Here is a 19794-nt window from a genome sequence, read left to right as displayed (position 1 = left end):
AAGCAATGAACTCAACTCGAGGAAAAATGTAGAGTCGGCACAACGAGTAGCTAGTCGACTCGTGGACTCGGTACTCGACTCGAGGAGTGAACTCAACTCGAGGAGAAATGTAGAGTCGGCACGAGGAGTAGCTAGTCGACTCGTGGACTCGGTACTCGACTCGAGGAGTGAACTCAACTCGAGGAGAAATGTAGAGTCAGCACGAGGAGTAGCTAGTTGGCTCGTGGACTCGGTACTCGACTCGAGGAGTGAACTCAACTCGAGGAGAAATGTAGAGTCGGAACGAGGAGTAGCTAGTCGACTCGTGGACTCGGTACTAGACTCAAGGAGTTAACTCAACTCGAGCAGAAATGTAGAGTCAGCACGAGGAGTCGCTTGTCGACATGTGGACTCGTTACTCGACTCGAGGAATGAACTCTACTCGAGGAGAAATGTAGAGTCAGCACGAGGAGTAGCTAGTCGGCTCGTGGACTCGGTACTCAACTCGAGGAGTGAACTCAACTCGAGGAGAAATGTAGAGTCGGAACGAGGAGTAGCTAGTCGACTCGTGGACTCGGTACTCGACTCGAGGAGTGAACTCAACTCGAGGAGAAATGTAGAATGAACTCAACTCGAGGAGAAATGTTTAGTCACACTCCTCGAGTCGGAACGAGGAGTAGCTAGTTGACTCGTGGACTCGGTACACGACTCGAGGAGTGAAATCAACTCGAGTAGAAATGTAGAGTCGGCACGAGGAGTAGCTTGTCGACTCGTGGACTCGGTACTCGACTCGCGGAATGAACTCAACTTGAGGAGAAATGTAGAGTCAGCACGAGGAGTAGCTAGTCGACTCGTGGGCTCGTTACTCGACTCGAGGAGTGAACTCAACTCGAGGAGAAATGTAGAGTCGGAACGAAGAGTAGCTTGTCGACTCGTGGACTCGGTATTCGACTCGAGCAATGAACTCAACTCGAGAAGAAATGTAGAGTCCGCACGAGGAATAGCTAGTCGAATCGTGGACTCGGTACTCGACTCGAGGAGTGAACTCAACTCGAGAAGAAATGTAGAGTCCGCACGAGGAGTAGCTTGTCGTCTCGTGGACTCGGTACTCGACTCGAAGAATGAACTCAACTCGAGGAGAAATGTAGAGTCGGCACGAGGAGTAGTTTGTCGACTCGTGGACTCGGTACTCGACTCGAGCAATGAACTCAACTCGAGGAGAAATGTAGAGTCCGCACGAGGAATAGCTTGTCGACTCGTGGACTCGGTACTCGACTCAAGGAATGAACTCAACTCGAGGAAAAATGTAGAGTCGGCACAACGAGTAGCTAGTCGACTCGTGGACTCGGTACTCGACTCGAGGAGTGAACTCAACTCGAGGAGAAATGTAGAGTCGGCACGAGGAGTAGCTAGTCGACTCGTGGACTCGGTACTCGACTCGAGGAGTGAACTCAACTCGAGGAGAAATGTAGAGTCGGCACGAGGAGTAGCTAGTCGACTCGTGGACTCGGTACTCGACTCAAAGAGTGAACTCAACTCGAGGAGAAATGTACAGTCGGCACGAGGAGTCGCTTGTCGACTCGTGGACTCGGTACTCGACTCGAGGAATGAACACAACTCGAGGAGAAATGTAGAGGCAGCACGAGGATTAGCTAGTCGGCTCGTGGACTCGGTACTCGATTCGAGGAGTGAACTCAACTCGAGGAGAAATGTAGAGTCGGAACGAGGAGTAGCTAGTCGACTCGTGGACTCGGTACACGACTCGAGGAGTGAACTCAACTATAGGATAAATGTAGAGTCGGGACGAGGAGTAGCTTGTCGACTCGTGGACTCGGTACTCGACTCGAGGAATAAACTCAACTCGAGGAGAAATGTAGAGTCAGCACGAGGACTAGCTAGTCGACTCGTGGACTCGGCACTCGACTCGAGGAGTGAATTAAACTTGAGGAGAAATATAGCGTAAGAACGCGGAGTAGCTAGTCGACACGTGGACTCGGTACTCGACTCGAGGAGTGAACTCAACTCGAGGAGAAATGTAGAGTAGACACGGGGAGTTGCTTATCGACTCGTGGACCCGGTACTTGACTCGAGGAACGAATTCAACTCGAGGAGAAATGTAGAGTCAGCACGAGGAGTAGCGTGTTGACTCGTGGACTCGGTACTCGACTCGAGGAGTGAACTGAACTCGAGGAGAAATGTAGAGTCGGCACGAGAAGTAGCTAGTTGACTCTTGGACTCGGTAATCGACTCGAGGAGTGAGGTCAACTCGAGGAGAAATGTAGAGTCGGCACGAGGAATAGCTAGTCGAATCGTGGACTCGGTACTCGACTCGAGGAGTGAACTCAACTCGAGGAGAAATGTAGAGTCGGCACGAGGAGTAGCTTGTCGTCTCGTGGACTCGGTACTCGACTCGAAGAATGAACTCAACTCGAGGAGAAATGTAGAGTCGGCACGAGGAGTAGTTTGTCGACTCGTGGACTCGGTACTCGACTCGAGGAATGAACTCAACTCGAGGTGAAATGTAGAGTCCGCACGAGGAATAGCTTGTCGACTCGTGGACTCGGTACTCGACTCAAGCAATGAACTCAACTCGAGGAAAAATGTAGAGTCGGCACAACGAGTAGCTAGTCGACTCGTGGACTCGGTACTCGACTCGAGGAGTGAACTCAACTCGAGGAGAAATGTAGAGTCGGCACGAGGAGTAGCTAGTCGACTCGTGGACTCGGTACTCGACTCGAGGAGTGAACTCAACTCGAGGAGAAATGTAGAGTCAGCACGAGGAGTAGCTAGTTGGCTCGTGGACTCGGTACTCGACTCGAGGAGTGAACTCAACTCGAGGAGAAATGTAGAGTCGGAACGAGGAGTAGCTAGTCGACTCGTGGACTCGGTACTAGACTCAAGGAGTTAACTCAACTCGAGCAGAAATGTAGAGTCAGCACGAGGAGTCGCTTGTCGACATGTGGACTCGTTACTCGACTCGAGGAATGAACTCTACTCGAGGAGAAATGTAGAGTCAGCACGAGGAGTAGCTAGTCGGCTCGTGGACTCGGTACTCAACTCGAGGAGTGAACTCAACTCGAGGAGAAATGTAGAGTCGGAACGAGGAGTAGCTAGTCGACTCGTGGACTCGGTACTCGACTCGAGGAGTGAACTCAACTCGAGGAGAAATGTAGAATGAACTCAACTCGAGGAGAAATGTTTAGTCACACTCCTCGAGTCGGAACGAGGAGTAGCTAGTTGACTCGTGGACTCGGTACACGACTCGAGGAGTGAAATCAACTCGAGTAGAAATGTAGAGTCGGCACGAGGAGTAGCTTGTCGACTCGTGGACTCGGTACTCGACTCGCGGAATGAACTCAACTTGAGGAGAAATGTAGAGTCAGCACGAGGAGTAGCTAGTCGACTCGTGGGCTCGTTACTCGACTCGAGGAGTGAACTCAACTCGAGGAGAAATGTAGAGTCGGAACGAAGAGTAGCTTGTCGACTCGTGGACTCGGTATTCGACTCGAGCAATGAACTCAACTCGAGAAGAAATGTAGAGTCCGCACGAGGAATAGCTAGTCGAATCGTGGACTCGGTACTCGACTCGAGGAGTGAACTCAACTCGAGAAGAAATGTAGAGTCCGCACGAGGAGTAGCTTGTCGTCTCGTGGACTCGGTACTCGACTCGAAGAATGAACTCAACTCGAGGAGAAATGTAGAGTCGGCACGAGGAGTAGTTTGTCGACTCGTGGACTCGGTACTCGACTCGAGCAATGAACTCAACTCGAGGAGAAATGTAGAGTCCGCACGAGGAATAGCTTGTCGACTCGTGGACTCGGTACTCGACTCAAGGAATGAACTCAACTCGAGGAAAAATGTAGAGTCGGCACAACGAGTAGCTAGTCGACTCGTGGACTCGGTACTCGACTCGAGGAGTGAACTCAACTCGAGGAGAAATGTAGAGTCGGCACGAGGAGTAGCTAGTCGACTCGTGGACTCGGTACTCGACTCGAGGAGTGAACTCAACTCGAGGAGAAATGTAGAGTCGGCACGAGGAGTAGCTAGTCGACTCGTGGACTCGGTACTCGACTCAAAGAGTGAACTCAACTCGAGGAGAAATGTACAGTCGGCACGAGGAGTCGCTTGTCGACTCGTGGACTCGGTACTCGACTCGAGGAATGAACACAACTCGAGGAGAAATGTAGAGGCAGCACGAGGATTAGCTAGTCGGCTCGTGGACTCGGTACTCGATTCGAGGAGTGAACTCAACTCGAGGAGAAATGTAGAGTCGGAACGAGGAGTAGCTAGTCGACTCGTGGACTCGGTACACGACTCGAGGAGTGAACTCAACTATAGGATAAATGTAGAGTCGGGACGAGGAGTAGCTTGTCGACTCGTGGACTCGGTACTCGACTCGAGGAATAAACTCAACTCGAGGAGAAATGTAGAGTCAGCACGAGGACTAGCTAGTCGACTCGTGGACTCGGCACTCGACTCGAGGAGTGAATTAAACTTGAGGAGAAATATAGCGTAAGAACGCGGAGTAGCTAGTCGACACGTGGACTCGGTACTCGACTCGAGAACTCAACTCGAGGAGAAATGTAGAGTAGACACGGGGAGTTGCTTATCGACTCGTGGACCCGGTACTTGACTCGAGGAACGAATTCAACTCGAGGAGAAATGTAGAGTCAGCACGAGGAGTAGCGTGTTGACTCGTGGACTCGGTACTCGACTCGAGGAGTGAACTGAACTCGAGGAGAAATGTAGAGTCGGCACGAGAAGTAGCTAGTTGACTCTTGGACTCGGTAATCGACTCGAGGAGTGAGGTCAACTCGAGGAGAAATGTAGAGTCGGCACGAGGAATAGCTAGTCGAATCGTGGACTCGGTACTCGACTCGAGGAGTGAACTCAACTCGAGGAGAAATGTAGAGTCGGCACGAGGAGTAGCTTGTCGTCTCGTGGACTCGGTACTCGACTCGAAGAATGAACTCAACTCGAGGAGAAATGTAGAGTCGGCACGAGGAGTAGTTTGTCGACTCGTGGACTCGGTACTCGACTCGAGGAATGAACTCAACTCGAGGTGAAATGTAGAGTCCGCACGAGGAATAGCTTGTCGACTCGTGGACTCGGTACTCGACTCAAGCAATGAACTCAACTCGAGGAAAAATGTAGAGTCGGCACAACGAGTAGCTAGTCGACTCGTGGACTCGGTACTCGACTCGAGGAGTGAACTCAACTCGAGGAGAAATGTAGAGTCGGCACGAGGAGTAGCTAGTCGACTCGTGGACTCGGTACTCGACTCGAGGAGTGAACTCAACTCGAGGAGAAATGTAGAGTCAGCACGAGGAGTAGCTAGTTGGCTCGTGGACTCGGTACTCGACTCGAGGAGTGAACTCAACTCGAGGAGAAATGTAGAGTCGGAACGAGGAGTAGCTAGTCGACTCGTGGACTCGGTACTAGACTCAAGGAGTTAACTCAACTCGAGCAGAAATGTAGAGTCAGCACGAGGAGTCGCTTGTCGACATGTGGACTCGTTACTCGACTCGAGGAATGAACTCTACTCGAGGAGAAATGTAGAGTCAGCACGAGGAGTAGCTAGTCGGCTCGTGGACTCGGTACTCAACTCGAGGAGTGAACTCAACTCGAGGAGAAATGTAGAGTCGGAACGAGGAGTAGCTAGTCGACTCGTGGACTCGGTACTCGACTCGAGGAGTGAACTCAACTCGAGGAGAAATGTAGAATGAACTCAACTCGAGGAGAAATGTTTAGTCACACTCCTCGAGTCGGAACGAGGAGTAGCTAGTTGACTCGTGGACTCGGTACACGACTCGAGGAGTGAAATCAACTCGAGTAGAAATGTAGAGTCGGCACGAGGAGTAGCTTGTCGACTCGTGGACTCGGTACTCGACTCGCGGAATGAACTCAACTTGAGGAGAAATGTAGAGTCAGCACGAGGAGTAGCTAGTCGACTCGTGGGCTCGTTACTCGACTCGAGGAGTGAACTCAACTCGAGGAGAAATGTAGAGTCGGAACGAAGAGTAGCTTGTCGACTCGTGGACTCGGTATTCGACTCGAGCAATGAACTCAACTCGAGAAGAAATGTAGAGTCCGCACGAGGAATAGCTAGTCGAATCGTGGACTCGGTACTCGACTCGAGGAGTGAACTCAACTCGAGGAGAAATGTAGAGTCCGCACGAGGAGTAGCTTGTCGTCTCGTGGACTCGGTACTCGACTCGAAGAATGAACTCAACTCGAGGAGAAATGTAGAGTCGGCACGAGGAGTAGTTTGTCGACTCGTGGACTCGGTACTCGACTCGAGCAATGAACTCAACTCGAGGAGAAATGTAGAGTCCGCACGAGGAATAACTTGTCGACTCGTGGACTCGGTACTCGACTCAAGGAATGAACTCAACTCGAGGAAAAATGTAGAGTCGGCACAACGAGTAGCTAGTCGACTCGTGGACTCGGTACTCGACTCGAGGAGTGAACTCAACTCGAGGAGAAATGTAGAGTCGGCACGAGGAGTAGCTAGTCGACTCGTGGACTCGGTACTCGACTCGAGGAGTGAACTCAACTCGAGGAGAAATGTAGAGTCGGCACGAGGAGTAGCTAGTCGACTCGTGGACTCGGTACTCGACTCAAAGAGTGAACTCAACTCGAGGAGAAATGTAGAGTCGGCACGAGGAGTCGCTTGTCGACTCGTGGACTCGGTACTCGACTCGAGGAATGAACACAACTCGAGGAGAAATGTAGAGTCGGAACGAGGAGTAGCTAGTCGACTCGTGGACTCGGTACACGACTCGAGGAGTGAACTCAACTATAGGATAAATGTAGAGTCGGGACGAGGAGTAGCTTGTCGACTCGTGGACTCGGTACTCGACTCGAGGAATAAACTCAACTCGAGGAGAAATGTAGAGTCAGCACGAGGAGTAGCTAGTCGACTCGTGGACTCGGCACTCGACTCGAGGAGTGAATTAAACTTGAGGAGAAATATAGCGTAAGAACGCGGAGTAGCTAGTCGACACGTGGACTCGGTACTCGACTCGAGGAGTGAACTCAACTCGAGGAGAAATGTAGAGTAGACACGGGGAGTTGCTTATCGACTCGTGGACCCGGTACTTGACTCGAGGAACGAATTCAACTCGAGGAGAAATGTAGAGTCAGCACGAGGAGTAGCGTGTTGACTCGTGGACTCGGTACTCGACTCGAGGAGTGAACTGAACTCGAGGAGAAATGTAGAGTCGGCACGAGAAGTAGCTAGTTGACTCTTGGACTCGGTAATCGACTCGAGGAGTGAGGTCAACTCGAGGAGAAATGTAGAGTCGGCACGAGGAATAGCTAGTCGAATCGTGGACTCGGTACTCGACTCGAGGAGTGAACTCAACTCGAGGAGAAATGTAGAGTCGGCACGAGGAGTAGCTTGTCGTCTCGTGGACTCGGTACTCGACTCGAAGAATGAACTCAACTCGAGGAGAAATGTAGAGTCGGCACGAGGAGTAGTTTGTCGACTCGTGGACTCGGTACTCGACTCGAGGAATGAACTCAACTCGAGGTGAAATGTAGAGTCCGCACGAGGAATAGCTTGTCGACTCGTGGACTCGGTACTCGACTCAAGGAATGAACTCAACTCGAGGAAAAATGTAGAGTCGGCACAACGAGTAGCTAGTCGACTCGTGGACTCGGTACTCGACTCGAGGAGTGAACTCAACTCGAGGAGAAATGTTGAGTCGGCACGAGGAGTAGCTAGTCGACTCGTGGACTCGGTACTCGACTCGAGGAGTGAACTCAACTCGAGGAGAAATGTAGAGTCAGCACGAGGAGTAGCTAGTTGGCTCGTGGACTCGGTACTCGACTCGAGGAGTGAACTCAACTCGAGGAGAAATGTAGAGTCGGAACGAGGAGTAGCTAGTCGACTCGTGGACTCGGTACTAGACTCGAGTTGTTAACTCAACTCGAGCAGAAATGTAGAGTCAGCACGAGGAGTCGCTTGTCGACATGTGGACTCGTTACTCGACTCGAGGAATGAACTCTACTCGAGGAGAAATGTAGAGTCAGCACGAGGAGTAGCTAGTCGGCTCGTGGACTCGGTACTCAACTCGAGGAGTGAACTCAACTCGAGGAGAAATGTAGAGTCGGAACGAGGAGTAGCTAGTCGACTCGTGGACTCGGTACTCGACTCGAGGAGTGAAATCAACTCGAGGAGAAATGTAGAATGAACTCAACTCGAGGAGAAATGTTGAGTCACACTCCTCGAGTCGGAACGAGGAGTAGCTAGTTGACTCGTGGACTCGGTACACGACTCGAGGAGTGAAATCAACTCGAGTAGAAATGTAGAGTCGGCACGAGGAGTAGCTTGTCGACTCGTGGACTCGGTACTCGACTCGCGGAATGAACTCAACTTGAGGAGAAATGTAGAGTCAGCACGAGGTGTAGCTAGTCGACTCGTGGGCTCGTTACTCGACTCGAGGAGTGAACTCAACTCGAGGAGAAATGTAGAGTCGGAACGAAGAGTAGCTTGTCGACTCGTGGACTCGGTACTCGACTCGAGCAATGAACTCAACTCGAGAAGAAATGTAGAGTCCGCACGAGGAATAGCTAGTCGAATCGTGGACTCGGTACTCGACTCGAGGAGTGAACTCAACTCGAGGAGAAATGTAGAGTCCGCACGAGGAGTAGATTGTCGTCTCGTGGACTCGGTTCTCGACTCGAAGAATGAACTCAACTCGAGGAGAAATGTAGAGTCGGCACGAGGAGTAGTTTGTCGACTCGTGGACTCGGTACTCGACTCGAGCAATGAACTCAACTCGAGGAGAAATGTAGAGTCCGCACGAGGAATAGCTTGTCGACTCGTGGACTCGGTACTCGACTCAAGGAATGAACTCAACTCGAGGAAAAATGTAGAGTCGGCACAACGAGTAGCTAGTCGACTCGTGGACTCGGTACTCGACTCGAGGAGTGAACACAACTCGAGGAGAAATGTAGAGTCGGCACGAGGAGTAGCTAGTCGACTCGTGGACTCGGTACTCGACTCGAGGAGTGAACTCAACTCGAGGAGAAATGTAGAGTCGACACGAGGAGTAGCTAGTCGACTCGTGGACTCGGTACTCGACTCAAAGAGTAAACTCAACTCGAGGAGAAATGTAGAGTCGGCACGAGGAGTCGCTTGTCGACTCGTGGACTCGGTACTCGACTCGAGGAATGAACACAACTCGAGGAGAAATGTAGAGTCAGCACGAGGATTAGCTAGTCGGCTCGTGGACTCGGTACTCGATTCGAGGAGTGAACTCAACTCGAGGAGAAATGTAGAGTCGGAACGATGAGTAGCTAGTCGACTCGTGGACTCGGTACACGACTCGAGGAGTGAAGTCAACTATAGGATAAATGTAGAGTCGGCACGAGGAGTAGCTTGTCGACTCGTGGACTCGGTACTCGACTCGAGGAATAAACTCAACTCGAGGAGAAATGTAGAGTCAGCACGAGGAGTAGCTAGTCGACTCGTGGACTCGGCACTCGACTCGAGGAGTGAATTAAACTTGAGGAGAAATATAGCGTAAGAACGCGTAGTAGCTAGTCGACACGTGGACTCGGTACTCGACTCGAGGAGTGAAATCAACTCGAGGAGAAATGTAGAGTAGACACGGGGAGTTGCTTATCGACTCGTGGACCCGGTACTTGGCTCGAGGAACGAATTCAACTCGAGGAGAAATGTAGAGTCAGCACGAGGAGTAGCGTGTTGACTCGTGGACTCGGTACTCGACTCGAGGAGTGAACTGAACTCGAGGAGAAATGTAGAGTCAGCACGAGAAGTAGCTAGTTGACTCTTGGACTCGGTAATCGACTCGAGGAGTGAGGTCAACTCGAGGAGAAATGTAGAGTCGGCACGAGGAATAGCTAGTCGAATCGTGGACTCGGTACTCGACTCGAGGAGTGAACTCAACTCGAGGAGAAATGTAGAGTCGGCACGAGGAGTAGCTTGTCGTCTCGTGGACTCGGTACTCGACTCGAAGAATGAAATCAACTCGAGGAGAAATGTAGAGTCGGCACGAGGAGTAGTTTGTCGACTCGTGGACTCGGTACTCGACTCGAGGAATGAACTCAACTCGAGGTGAAATGTAGAGTCCGCACGAGGAATAGCTTGTCGACTCGTGGACTCGGTACTCGACTCAAGGAATGAACTCAACTCGAGGAAAAATGTAGAGTCGGCACAACGAGTAGCTAGTCGACTCGTGGACTCGGTACTCGACTCGAGGAGTGAACTCAACTCGAGGAGAAATGTAGAGTCGGCACGAGGAGTAGCTAGTCGACTCGTGGACTCGGTACTCGACTCGAGGAGTGAACTCAACTCGAGGAGAAATGTAGAGTCAGCACGAGGAGTAGCTAGTTGGCTCGTGGACTCGGTACTCGACTCGAGGAGTGAACTCAACTCGAGGAGAAATGTAGAGTCGGAACGAGGAGTAGCTAGTCGACTCGTGGACTCGGTACTAGACTCGAGGAGTTAACTCAACTCGAGCAGAAATGTAGAGTCAGCACGAGGAGTGGCTTGTCGACATGTGGACTCGTTACTCGACTCGAGGAATGAACTCTACTCGAGGAGAAATGTAGAGTCAGCACGAGGAGTAGCTAGTCGGCTCGTGGACTCGGTACTCAACTCGAGGAGTGAACTCAACTCGAGGAGAAATGTAGAGTCGGAACGAGGAGTAGCTAGTCGACTCGTGGACTCGGTACTCGACTCGAGGAGTGAACTCAACTCGAGGAGAAATGTAGAATGAACTCAACTCGAGGAGAAATGTTGAGTCACACTCCTCGAGTCGGAACGAGGAGTAGCTAGTTGACTCGTGGACTCGGTACACGACTCGAGGAGTGAAATCAACTCGAGTAGAAATGTAGAGTCGGCACGAGGAGTAGCTTGTCGACTCGTGGACTCGGTACTCGACTCGCGGAATGAACTCAACTTGAGGAGAAATGTAGAGTCAGCACGAGGAGTAGCTAGTCGACTCGTGGGCTCGTTACTCGACTCGAGGAGTGAACTCAACTCGAGGAGAAATGTAGAGTCGGAACGAAGAGTAGCTTGTCGACTCGTGGACTCGGTACTCGACTCGAGCAATGAACTCAACTCGAGAAGAAATGTAGAGTCCGCACGAGGAATAGCTAGTCGAATCGTGGACTCGGTACTCGACTCGAGGAGTGAACTCAACTCGAGGAGAAATGTAGAGTCGGCACGAGGAGTAGCTTGTCGTCTCGTGGACTCGGTACTCGACTCGAAGAATGAACTCAACTCGAGGAGAAATGTAGAGTCGGCACGAGGAGTAGTTTGTCGACTCGTGGACTCGGTACTCGACTCGAGTAATGAACTCAACTCGAGGAGAAATGTAGAGTTCGCACGAGGAATAGCTTGTCGACTCGTGGACTCGGTACTCGACTCAAGGAATGAACTCAACTCGAGGAAAAATGTAGAGTCGGCACAACGAGTAGCTAGTCGACTCGTGGACTCGGTACTCGACTCGAGGAGTGAACTCAACTCGAGGAGAAATGTAGAGTCGGCACGAGGAGTAGCTAGTCGACTCGTGGACTCGGTACTCGACTCGAGGAGTGAACTCAACTCGAGGAGAAATGTAGAGTCGGCACGAGGAGTAGCTAGTCGACTCGTGGACTCGGTACTCGACTCAAAGAGTGAACTCAACTCGAGGAGAAATGTAGAGTCGGCACGAGGAGTCGCTTGTCGACTCGTGGACTCGGTACTCGACTCGAGGAATGAACACAACTCGAGGAGAAATGTAGAGTCAGCACGAGGATTAGCTAGTCGGCTCGTGGACTCGGTACTCGATTCGAGGAGTGAACTCAACTCGAGGAGAAATGTAGAGTCGGAACGAGGAGTAGCTAGTCGACTCGTGGACTCGGTACACGACTCGAGGAGTGAACTCAACTATAGGATAAATGTAGAGTCGGCACGAGGAGTAGCTTGTCGACTCGTGGACTCGGTACTCGACTCGAGGAATAAACTCAACTCGAGGAGAAATGTAGAGTCAGCACGAGGAGTAGCTAGTCGACTCGTGGACTTGGCACTCGACTCGAGGAGTGAATTAAACTTGAGGAGAAATATAGCGTAAGAACGCGGAGTAGCTAGTCGACACGTGGACTCGGTACTCGACTCGAGGAGTGAACTCAACTCGAGGAGAAATGTAGAGTAGACACGGGGAGTTGCTTATCGACTCGTGGACCCGGTACTTGACTCGAGGAACGAATTCAACTCGAGGAGAAATGTAGAGTCAGCACGAGGAGTAGGGTGTTGACTCGTGGACTCGGTACTCGACTCGAGGAGTGAACTGAACTCGAGGAGAAATGTAGAGTCGGCACGAGAAGTAGCTAGTTGACTCTTGGACTCGGTAATCGACTCGAGGAGTGAGGTCAACTCGAGGAGAAATGTAGAGTCGGCACGAGGAATAGCTAGTCGAATCGTGGACTCGGTACTCGACTCGAGGAGTGAACTCAACTCGAGGAGAAATGTAGAGTCGGCACGAGGAGTAGCTTGTCGTCTCGTGGACTCGGTACTCGACTCGAAGAATGAACTCAACTCGAGGAGAAATGTAGAGTCGGCACGAGGAGTAGTTTGTCGACTCGTGGACTCGGTACTCGACTCGAGGAATGAACTCAACTCGAGGTGAAATGTAGAGTCCGCACGAGGAATAGCTTGTCGACTCGTGGACTCGGTACTCGACTCAAGGAATGAACTCAACTCGAGGAAAAATGTAGAGTCGGCACAACGAGTAGCTAGTCGACTCGTGGACTCGGTACTCGACTCGAGGAGTGAACTCAACTCGAGGAGAAATGTAGAGTCGGCACGAGGAGTAGCTAGTCGACTCGTGGACTCGGTACTCGACTCGAGGAGTGAACTCAACTCGAGGAGAAATGTAGAGTTAGCACGAGGAGTAGCTAGTTAGCTCGTGGACTCGGTACTCGACTCGAGGAGTGAACTCAACTCGAGGAGAAATGTAGAGTCGGAACGAGGAGTAGCTAGTCGACTCGTGGACTCGGTACTAGACTCGAGGAGTTAACTCAACTCGAGCAGAAATGTAGAGTCAGCACGAGGAGTAGCTTGTCGTCTCGTGGACTCGGTACTCGACTCGAAGAATGAACTCAACTCGAGGAGAAATGTAGAGTCGGCACGAGGAGTAGTTTGTCGACTCGTGGACTCGGTACTAGACTCGAGGAGTTAACTCAACTCGAGCAGAAATGTAGAGTCAGCACGAGGAGTCGCTTGTCGACATGTGGACTCGTTACTCGACTCGAGGAATGAACTCTACTCGAGGAGAAATGTAGAGTCAGCACGAGGAGTAGCTAGTCGGCTCGTGGACTCGGTACTCAACTCGAGGAGTGAACTCAACTCGAGGAGAAATGTAGAGTCGGAACGAGGAGTAGCTAGTCGACTCGTGGACTCGGTACTCGACTCGAGGAGTGAACTCAACTCGAGGAGAAATGTAGAATGAACTCAACTCGAGGAGAAATGTTGAGTCATACTCCTCGAGTCGGAACGAGGAGTAGCTAGTCGACTCGTGGACTCGGTACACGACTCGAGGAGTGAAATCAACTCGAGTAGAAATGTAGAGTCGGCACGAGGAGTAGCTTGTCGACTCGTGGACTCGGTACTCGACTCGAGGAATGAACTCAACTTGAGGAGAAATGTAGAGTCAGCACGAGGAGTAGCTAGTCGACTCGTGGGCTCGTTACTCGACTCAAGGAGTGAACTCAACTCGAGGAGAAATGTAGAGTCGGAACGAAGAGTAGCTTGTCGACTCGTGGACTCGGTACTCGACTCGAGCAATGAACTCAACTCGAGAAGAAATGTAGAGTCCGCACGAGGAATAGCTAGTCGAATCGTGGACTCGGTACTCGACTCGAGGAGTGAACTAAACTCGAGGAGAAATGTAGAGTCGGCACGAGGAGTAGCTTGTCGTCTCGTGGACTCGGTACTCGACTCGAAGAATGAACTCAACTCGAGGAGAAATGTAGAGTCGGCACGAGGAGTAGTTTGTCGACTCGTGGACTCGGTACTCGACTCGAGCAATGAACTCAACTCGAGGAGAAATGTAGAGTCCGCACGAGGAATAGCTTGTCGACTCATGGACTCGGTACTCGACTCAAGGAATGAATTCAACTCGAGGAAAAATGTAGAGTCGGCACAACGAGTAGCTAGTCGACTCGTGGACTCGGTACTCGACTCGAGGAGTGAACTCAACTCGAGGAGAAATGTAGAGTCGGCACGAGGAGTAGCTAGTCGACTCGTGGACTCGGTACTCGACTCGAGGAGTGAACTCAACTCGAGGAGAAATGTAGAGTCGGCACGAGGAGTAGCTAGTCGACTCGTGGACTCGGTACTCGACTCAAAGAGTGAACTCAACTCGAGGAGAAATGTAGAGTCGGCACGAGGAGTCGCTTGTCGACTCGTGGACTCGGTACTCGACTCGAGGAATGAACACAACTCGAGGAGAAATGTAGAGTCAGCACGAGGATTAGCTAGTCGGCTCGTGGACTCGGTACTCGATTCGAGGAGTGAACTCAACTCGAGGAGAAATGTAGAGTCGGAACGAGGAGTAGCTAGTCGACTCGTGGACTCGGTTCACGACTCGAGGAGTGAACTCAACTATAGGATAAATGTAGAGTCGGCACGAGGAGTAGCTTGTCGACTCGTGGACTCGGAACTCGACTCGAGGAATAAACTCAACTCGAGGAGAAATGTAGAGTCAGCACGAGGAGTAGCTAGTCGACTCGTGGACTCGGCACTCGACTCGAGGAGTGAACTCAACTCGAGGAGACATGTAGAGTAGACACGGGGAGTTGCTTATCGACTCGTGGACCCGGTACTTGACTCGAGGAACGAATTCAACTCCAGGAGAAATGTAGAGTCAGCACGAGGAGTAGCGTGTTGACTCGTGGACTCGGTACTCGACTCGAGGAGTGAACTGAACTCGAGGAGAAATGTAGAGTCGGCACGAGAAGTAGCTAGTTGACTCTTGGACTCGGTAATCGACTCGAGGAGTGAGGTCAACTCGAGGAGAAATGTAGAGTCGGCACGAGGAGTAGCTACTCGACTCGTGGACTCGGTACTCGACTCGAGGAGTGAACTCAACTCGAGGAGAAATGTAGAGTCAGCACGAGGAGTAGCTAGTCAACTTGTGGACTCGGTACTCGACTTGAGGAGTGAACTCAACACGAGGAGAAATGTAGAGTCGGCACGAGGAGTAGCTAGTCGACTCGTGGACTCGGTACTCGACTCGAGGAGTGAACTCAACTCGAGGAGAAATGTAGAGTCGGCACAAGGAGTCGCTTGTCGACTCGTGGACTCGGTACTCGACTCGAGGAATGAACTCAACTCGAGGAGAAATGTAGAGTCAGCACGAGGAGTAGCTAGTCGGCTCGTGGACTCGGTACTCGACTCGAGGAGTGAACTCAACTCGAGGAGAAATGTAGAGTCGGAACGAGGAGTATCTAGTCGACTTGTGGACTCGGTACTCGACTCGAGGAGTGAACTCAACTCGAGGAGAAATGTAGAGTCGGCACGAGGAGTCGCTTGTCGACTCGTGGACTCGGTACTCGACTCGAGGAATGAACTAAACACGAGGAGAAATGTAGAGTCAGCACGAGGAGTAGCTAGTCGGCTCGTGGACTCGGTACTCGACTCGAGGAGTGAACTAAACTCGAGGAGAAATGTAGAGTCGGAACGAGGAGTAGCTAGTCGACTCGTGGACTCGATACTCGACTCGAGTAAGGAACTCAACTCGAGGAGAAATGCAGAGTCAGCACGAGGAGTAGCTAGTCGACTCGTGGACTCGGTACACGACTCGAGAAAGTGAACTCAACTCGAGGAGAAATGTAGAATGAACTCAACTCGAGGAGAAATGTTGAGTCACACTCCTCGAGTCGGAACGACGAGTAGCTAGTCGACTCGTGGACTCGGTACACGACTCGAGGAGTGAAATCAACTCGAGTAGAAATGTAGAGTCGGCACGAGGAGTAGCTTGTCGACTCGTGGACTCGGTACTCGACTCGAGGAATGAACTCAACTTGAGGAGAAATGTAGAGTCAGCACGAGGAGTAGCTAGTCGACTCGTGGGCTCGTTACTCGACTCGAGGAGTGAACTCAACTCGAGGAGAAATGTAGAGTCGGAACGAAGAGTAGCTTGTCGACTCGTGGACTCGGTACTCGACTCGAGCAATGAACTCAACTCGAGAAGAAATGTAGAGTCCGCACGAGGAATAGCTAGTCGAATCGTGGACTCGGTACTCGACTCGAGGAGTGAACTCAACTCGAGGAGAAATGTAGAGTCGGCACGAGGAGTAGCTTGTCGTCTCGTGGACTCGGTACTCGACTCGAAGAATGAACTAAACTCGAGGAGAAATGTAGAGTCGGCACGAGGAGTAGTTTGTCGACTCGTGGACTCGGTACTCGACTCGAGCAATGAACTCAACTCGAGGAGAAATGTAGAGTCCGCACGAGGAATAGCTTGTCGACTCGTGGACTCGGTACTCGACTCAAGGAATGAACTTAACTCGAGGAAAAATGTAGAGTCGGCACAACGAGTAAATAGTCGACTCGTGGACTCGGTACTCGACTCGAGGAGTGAACTCAACTCGAGGAGAAATGTAGAGTCGGCACGAGGAGTAGCTAGTCGACTCGTGGACTCGGTACTCGACTCGAGGAGAAATGTAGAGTCGGCACGAGGAGTAGCTTGTCGGCTCGTGGACTCGGTACTCGACTCGAGGAGTGAACTCAACTCGAGGAGAAATGTAGAGTCGGCACGAGGAGTAGCTTGTCGACTCGTGGACTCGGTACTCGACTCGAGGAGTGAACTCAACTCGAGGAGAAATGTTGTGTCGGCACGAGGAGTAGCTTTTCGACTCGTGGACTCGGTACTCTACTCGAGGAGTGAACTCAACTCGAGGAGAAATGTAGAGTCGGCACGAGGAGTAGCTTGTCAACTCGTGGACTCGGTACTCGACTCGAGGAGTGAACTCAACTCGAGGAGAAATGTAGAGTCGGCACGAGGAGTAGCTTGTCGACTCGTGGACTCGGTACTCGACTCGAGGAGTGAACTCAACTCGAGGAGAAATGTAGAGTCGGCACGAGGAGAAGCTGGTCGACTCGTGGACCCGGTACTCGACTCGAGGAGTGAACTCAACTCCAGGAGAAATGTAGAGTCGGCACGAGGAGTAGCTCGTCGGCTCGTGGAATGGGTACTCGACTCGAGGAGTGAACTCAACTCGAGGAGAAATGTAGAGTCGGCACGAGGAGTAGCTTGTCGAGTAGTGGAATCGTTACTCGACTCGAGGAGTGAACTCAACTCGAGGAGAAATGTAGAGTCGGCACGAGGAGTAGCTTGTCAACTCGTGGACTCGGTACTCGACTCGAGGAGTGAACTCAACTCGAGGAGAAATGTAGAGTCGGCACGAGGAGTAGCTCGTCGACTCGTGGACTGGGTACTCGACTCGAGGAGTGAACTCAACTCGAGGAGGAATATAGAGTTGGCACGAGGAGTAGCTTGTCGACTCGTGGACTCGGCACTCAACTCGAGGAGTGAACTTAACTCGAGGAGGAATGTGTACAGTCGATACAAGGAATAGCCAGTCGATTCGTGGACTCGGTACTCGACTCGAGGAGAAATGTAGAGTCGGCACGAGGAGTAGCTTGTCGACTCGTGGACTCGGTACTCGACTCGAGGAGTGAACTCAACTCGAGGAGAAATGTAGAGTCGGCACGAGGAGTAGCTTGTCAACTCGTGGACTCGGTACTCGACTCGAGGAGTGAACTCAACTCCAGGAGAAATGTAGAGTCGGCACGAGGAGTAGCTTGTCGACTCGTGGACTCGGCACGCAACTCGAGGAGTGAACTCAACTCGAGGAGAAATGTAGAGTCGGCACGAGGAGTAGCTTTTCAACTCGAGGACTCGGTACTCGACTCGAGGAGTGAACTCAACTCGAGGAGAAATGTAGAGTCGGCACGAGGAGTAGCTTGTCGACTCGTGGACTCGTTACTCAACTCGAGGAGTAGCTTGTCGACTCGTGGACTCGTTACTCGACCCGAGGAGTGAACTCAACTCGAGGAGGAATATGTATAGTCGATACGAGGAGTAGCTTGTCGGCTCGTGGCCTCGGTACTTGACTCGAGGAGTGAACTCAACTCGAGGAGAGACGTAGAGTCGGAACGAGGAGTAGTTTGTCGATTCGCGGACTCGGCACTCGACTCGAGGAGTGAACTCAACTCGAGGAAAAACGTAGAGTCGGCACGAGGAGTAGCTTGTCGGCTCGTGGACTCGGTACTCGACTCGAGGAGTGAACTCAACTCGAGGAGGAATGTGTATAGTCGATACGAGGAGTAGCTAGTCGACTCGTGGACTCGGTACTCGACTCGACGAGTGAACTCAACTCGAGGAGAAATGTAGAGTCGGCACGAGGAGTAGCTTGTCGACTCGTGGACTCGTTACTCGACTCGTGGAGTGAACCCAACTCGAGGAGAAATGTAGAGTCAGCACGAGGAGTAGCTTGTCGACCCGTGGACTCGGTACTCGACTCGAGGAGTGACCTCAACTCGAGGAGAAATGTAGAGTCGGCACGAGGAGTAGCTTGTCGACTCGTGGACTCGGTACTCGACTCGAGGAGTGAACTCAACTCGAGGAGAAATGTAGTGTCGGCACGAGGAGTACCTTTTTGACTCGTGGACTCGGTACTCTACTCGAGGAGTGAACTAAACTCGAGGAGAAATGTAGAGTCGGCACGAGGAGTAGCTTGTCAACTCGTGGACTCGGTACTCGACTCGAGGAGTGAACTCAACTCGAGGAGAAATGTAGAGTCGGCACGAGGAGTAGCTTGTCGACTCGTGGACTCGGTACTCAACTCGAGGAGTAGCTTGTCGACTCGTGGACTCGTTACTCAACCCGAGGAGTAAACTCAACTCGAGGAGGAGACGTAGAGTCGATACGAGGAGTAGCTTGTCGGCTCGTGGCCTCGGTACTTGACTCGAGGAGTGAACTCAACTCGAGGAGAGACGTAGAGTCGGAACGAGGAGTAGTTTGTCGATTCGTGGACTCGGCACTCGACTCGAGGAGTGAACTCAACTCGAGGAAAAACGTAAAATCGGCACGAGGAGTAGCTTGTCGGCTCGTGGACTCGGTACTCGACTCGAGGAGTGAACTCAACTCGAGGAGAAATGTAGAGTCGGCACGAGGAGTAGCTTGTCGACTCGTGGACTCGGTACTCGACTCGAGGAGTGAACTCAACTCGAGGAGAAATGTTGTGTCGGCACGAGGAGTAGCTTTTCGACTCGTGGACTCGGTACTCTACTCGAGGAGTGAACTCAACTCGAGGAGAAATGTAGAGTCGGCACGAGGAGTAGCTTGTCAACTCGTGGACTCGGTACTCGACTCGAGGAGTGAACTCAACTCGAGGAGAAATGTAGAGTCGGCACGAGGAGAAGCTGGTCGACTCGTGGACCCGGTACTCGACTCGATGAGTGATCTCAACTCGAGGAAAAATGTAGAGTCGGCACGAGGAGTAGCTCGTCGGCTCGTGGAATGGGTACTCGACTCGAGGAGTGAACTCAACTCGAGGAGAAATGTAGAGTCGGCACGAGGAGTAGCTAGTCGACTCGTGGACTCGGTACTCGACTCGAGGAGAAATGTAGAGTCGGCACGAGGAGTAGCTTGTCGGCTCGTGGACTCGGTACTCGACTCGAGGAGTGAACTCAACTCGAGGAGAAATGTAGAGTCGGCACGAGGAGTAGCTTGTCGACTCGTGGACTCGGTACTCGACTCGAGGAGTGAACTCAACTCGAGGAGAAATGTT

The sequence above is a fragment of the Urtica dioica genome, chromosome 6, assembly GCF_054948205.1.
Source record: "Urtica dioica subsp. dioica isolate 48M chromosome 6, U.dioica_male_clone48M_v1_H2, whole genome shotgun sequence".
Taxonomy (NCBI): Eukaryota; Viridiplantae; Streptophyta; class Magnoliopsida; order Rosales; family Urticaceae; genus Urtica; species Urtica dioica.
Note: the sequence above shows the minus strand (reverse complement) of the source record.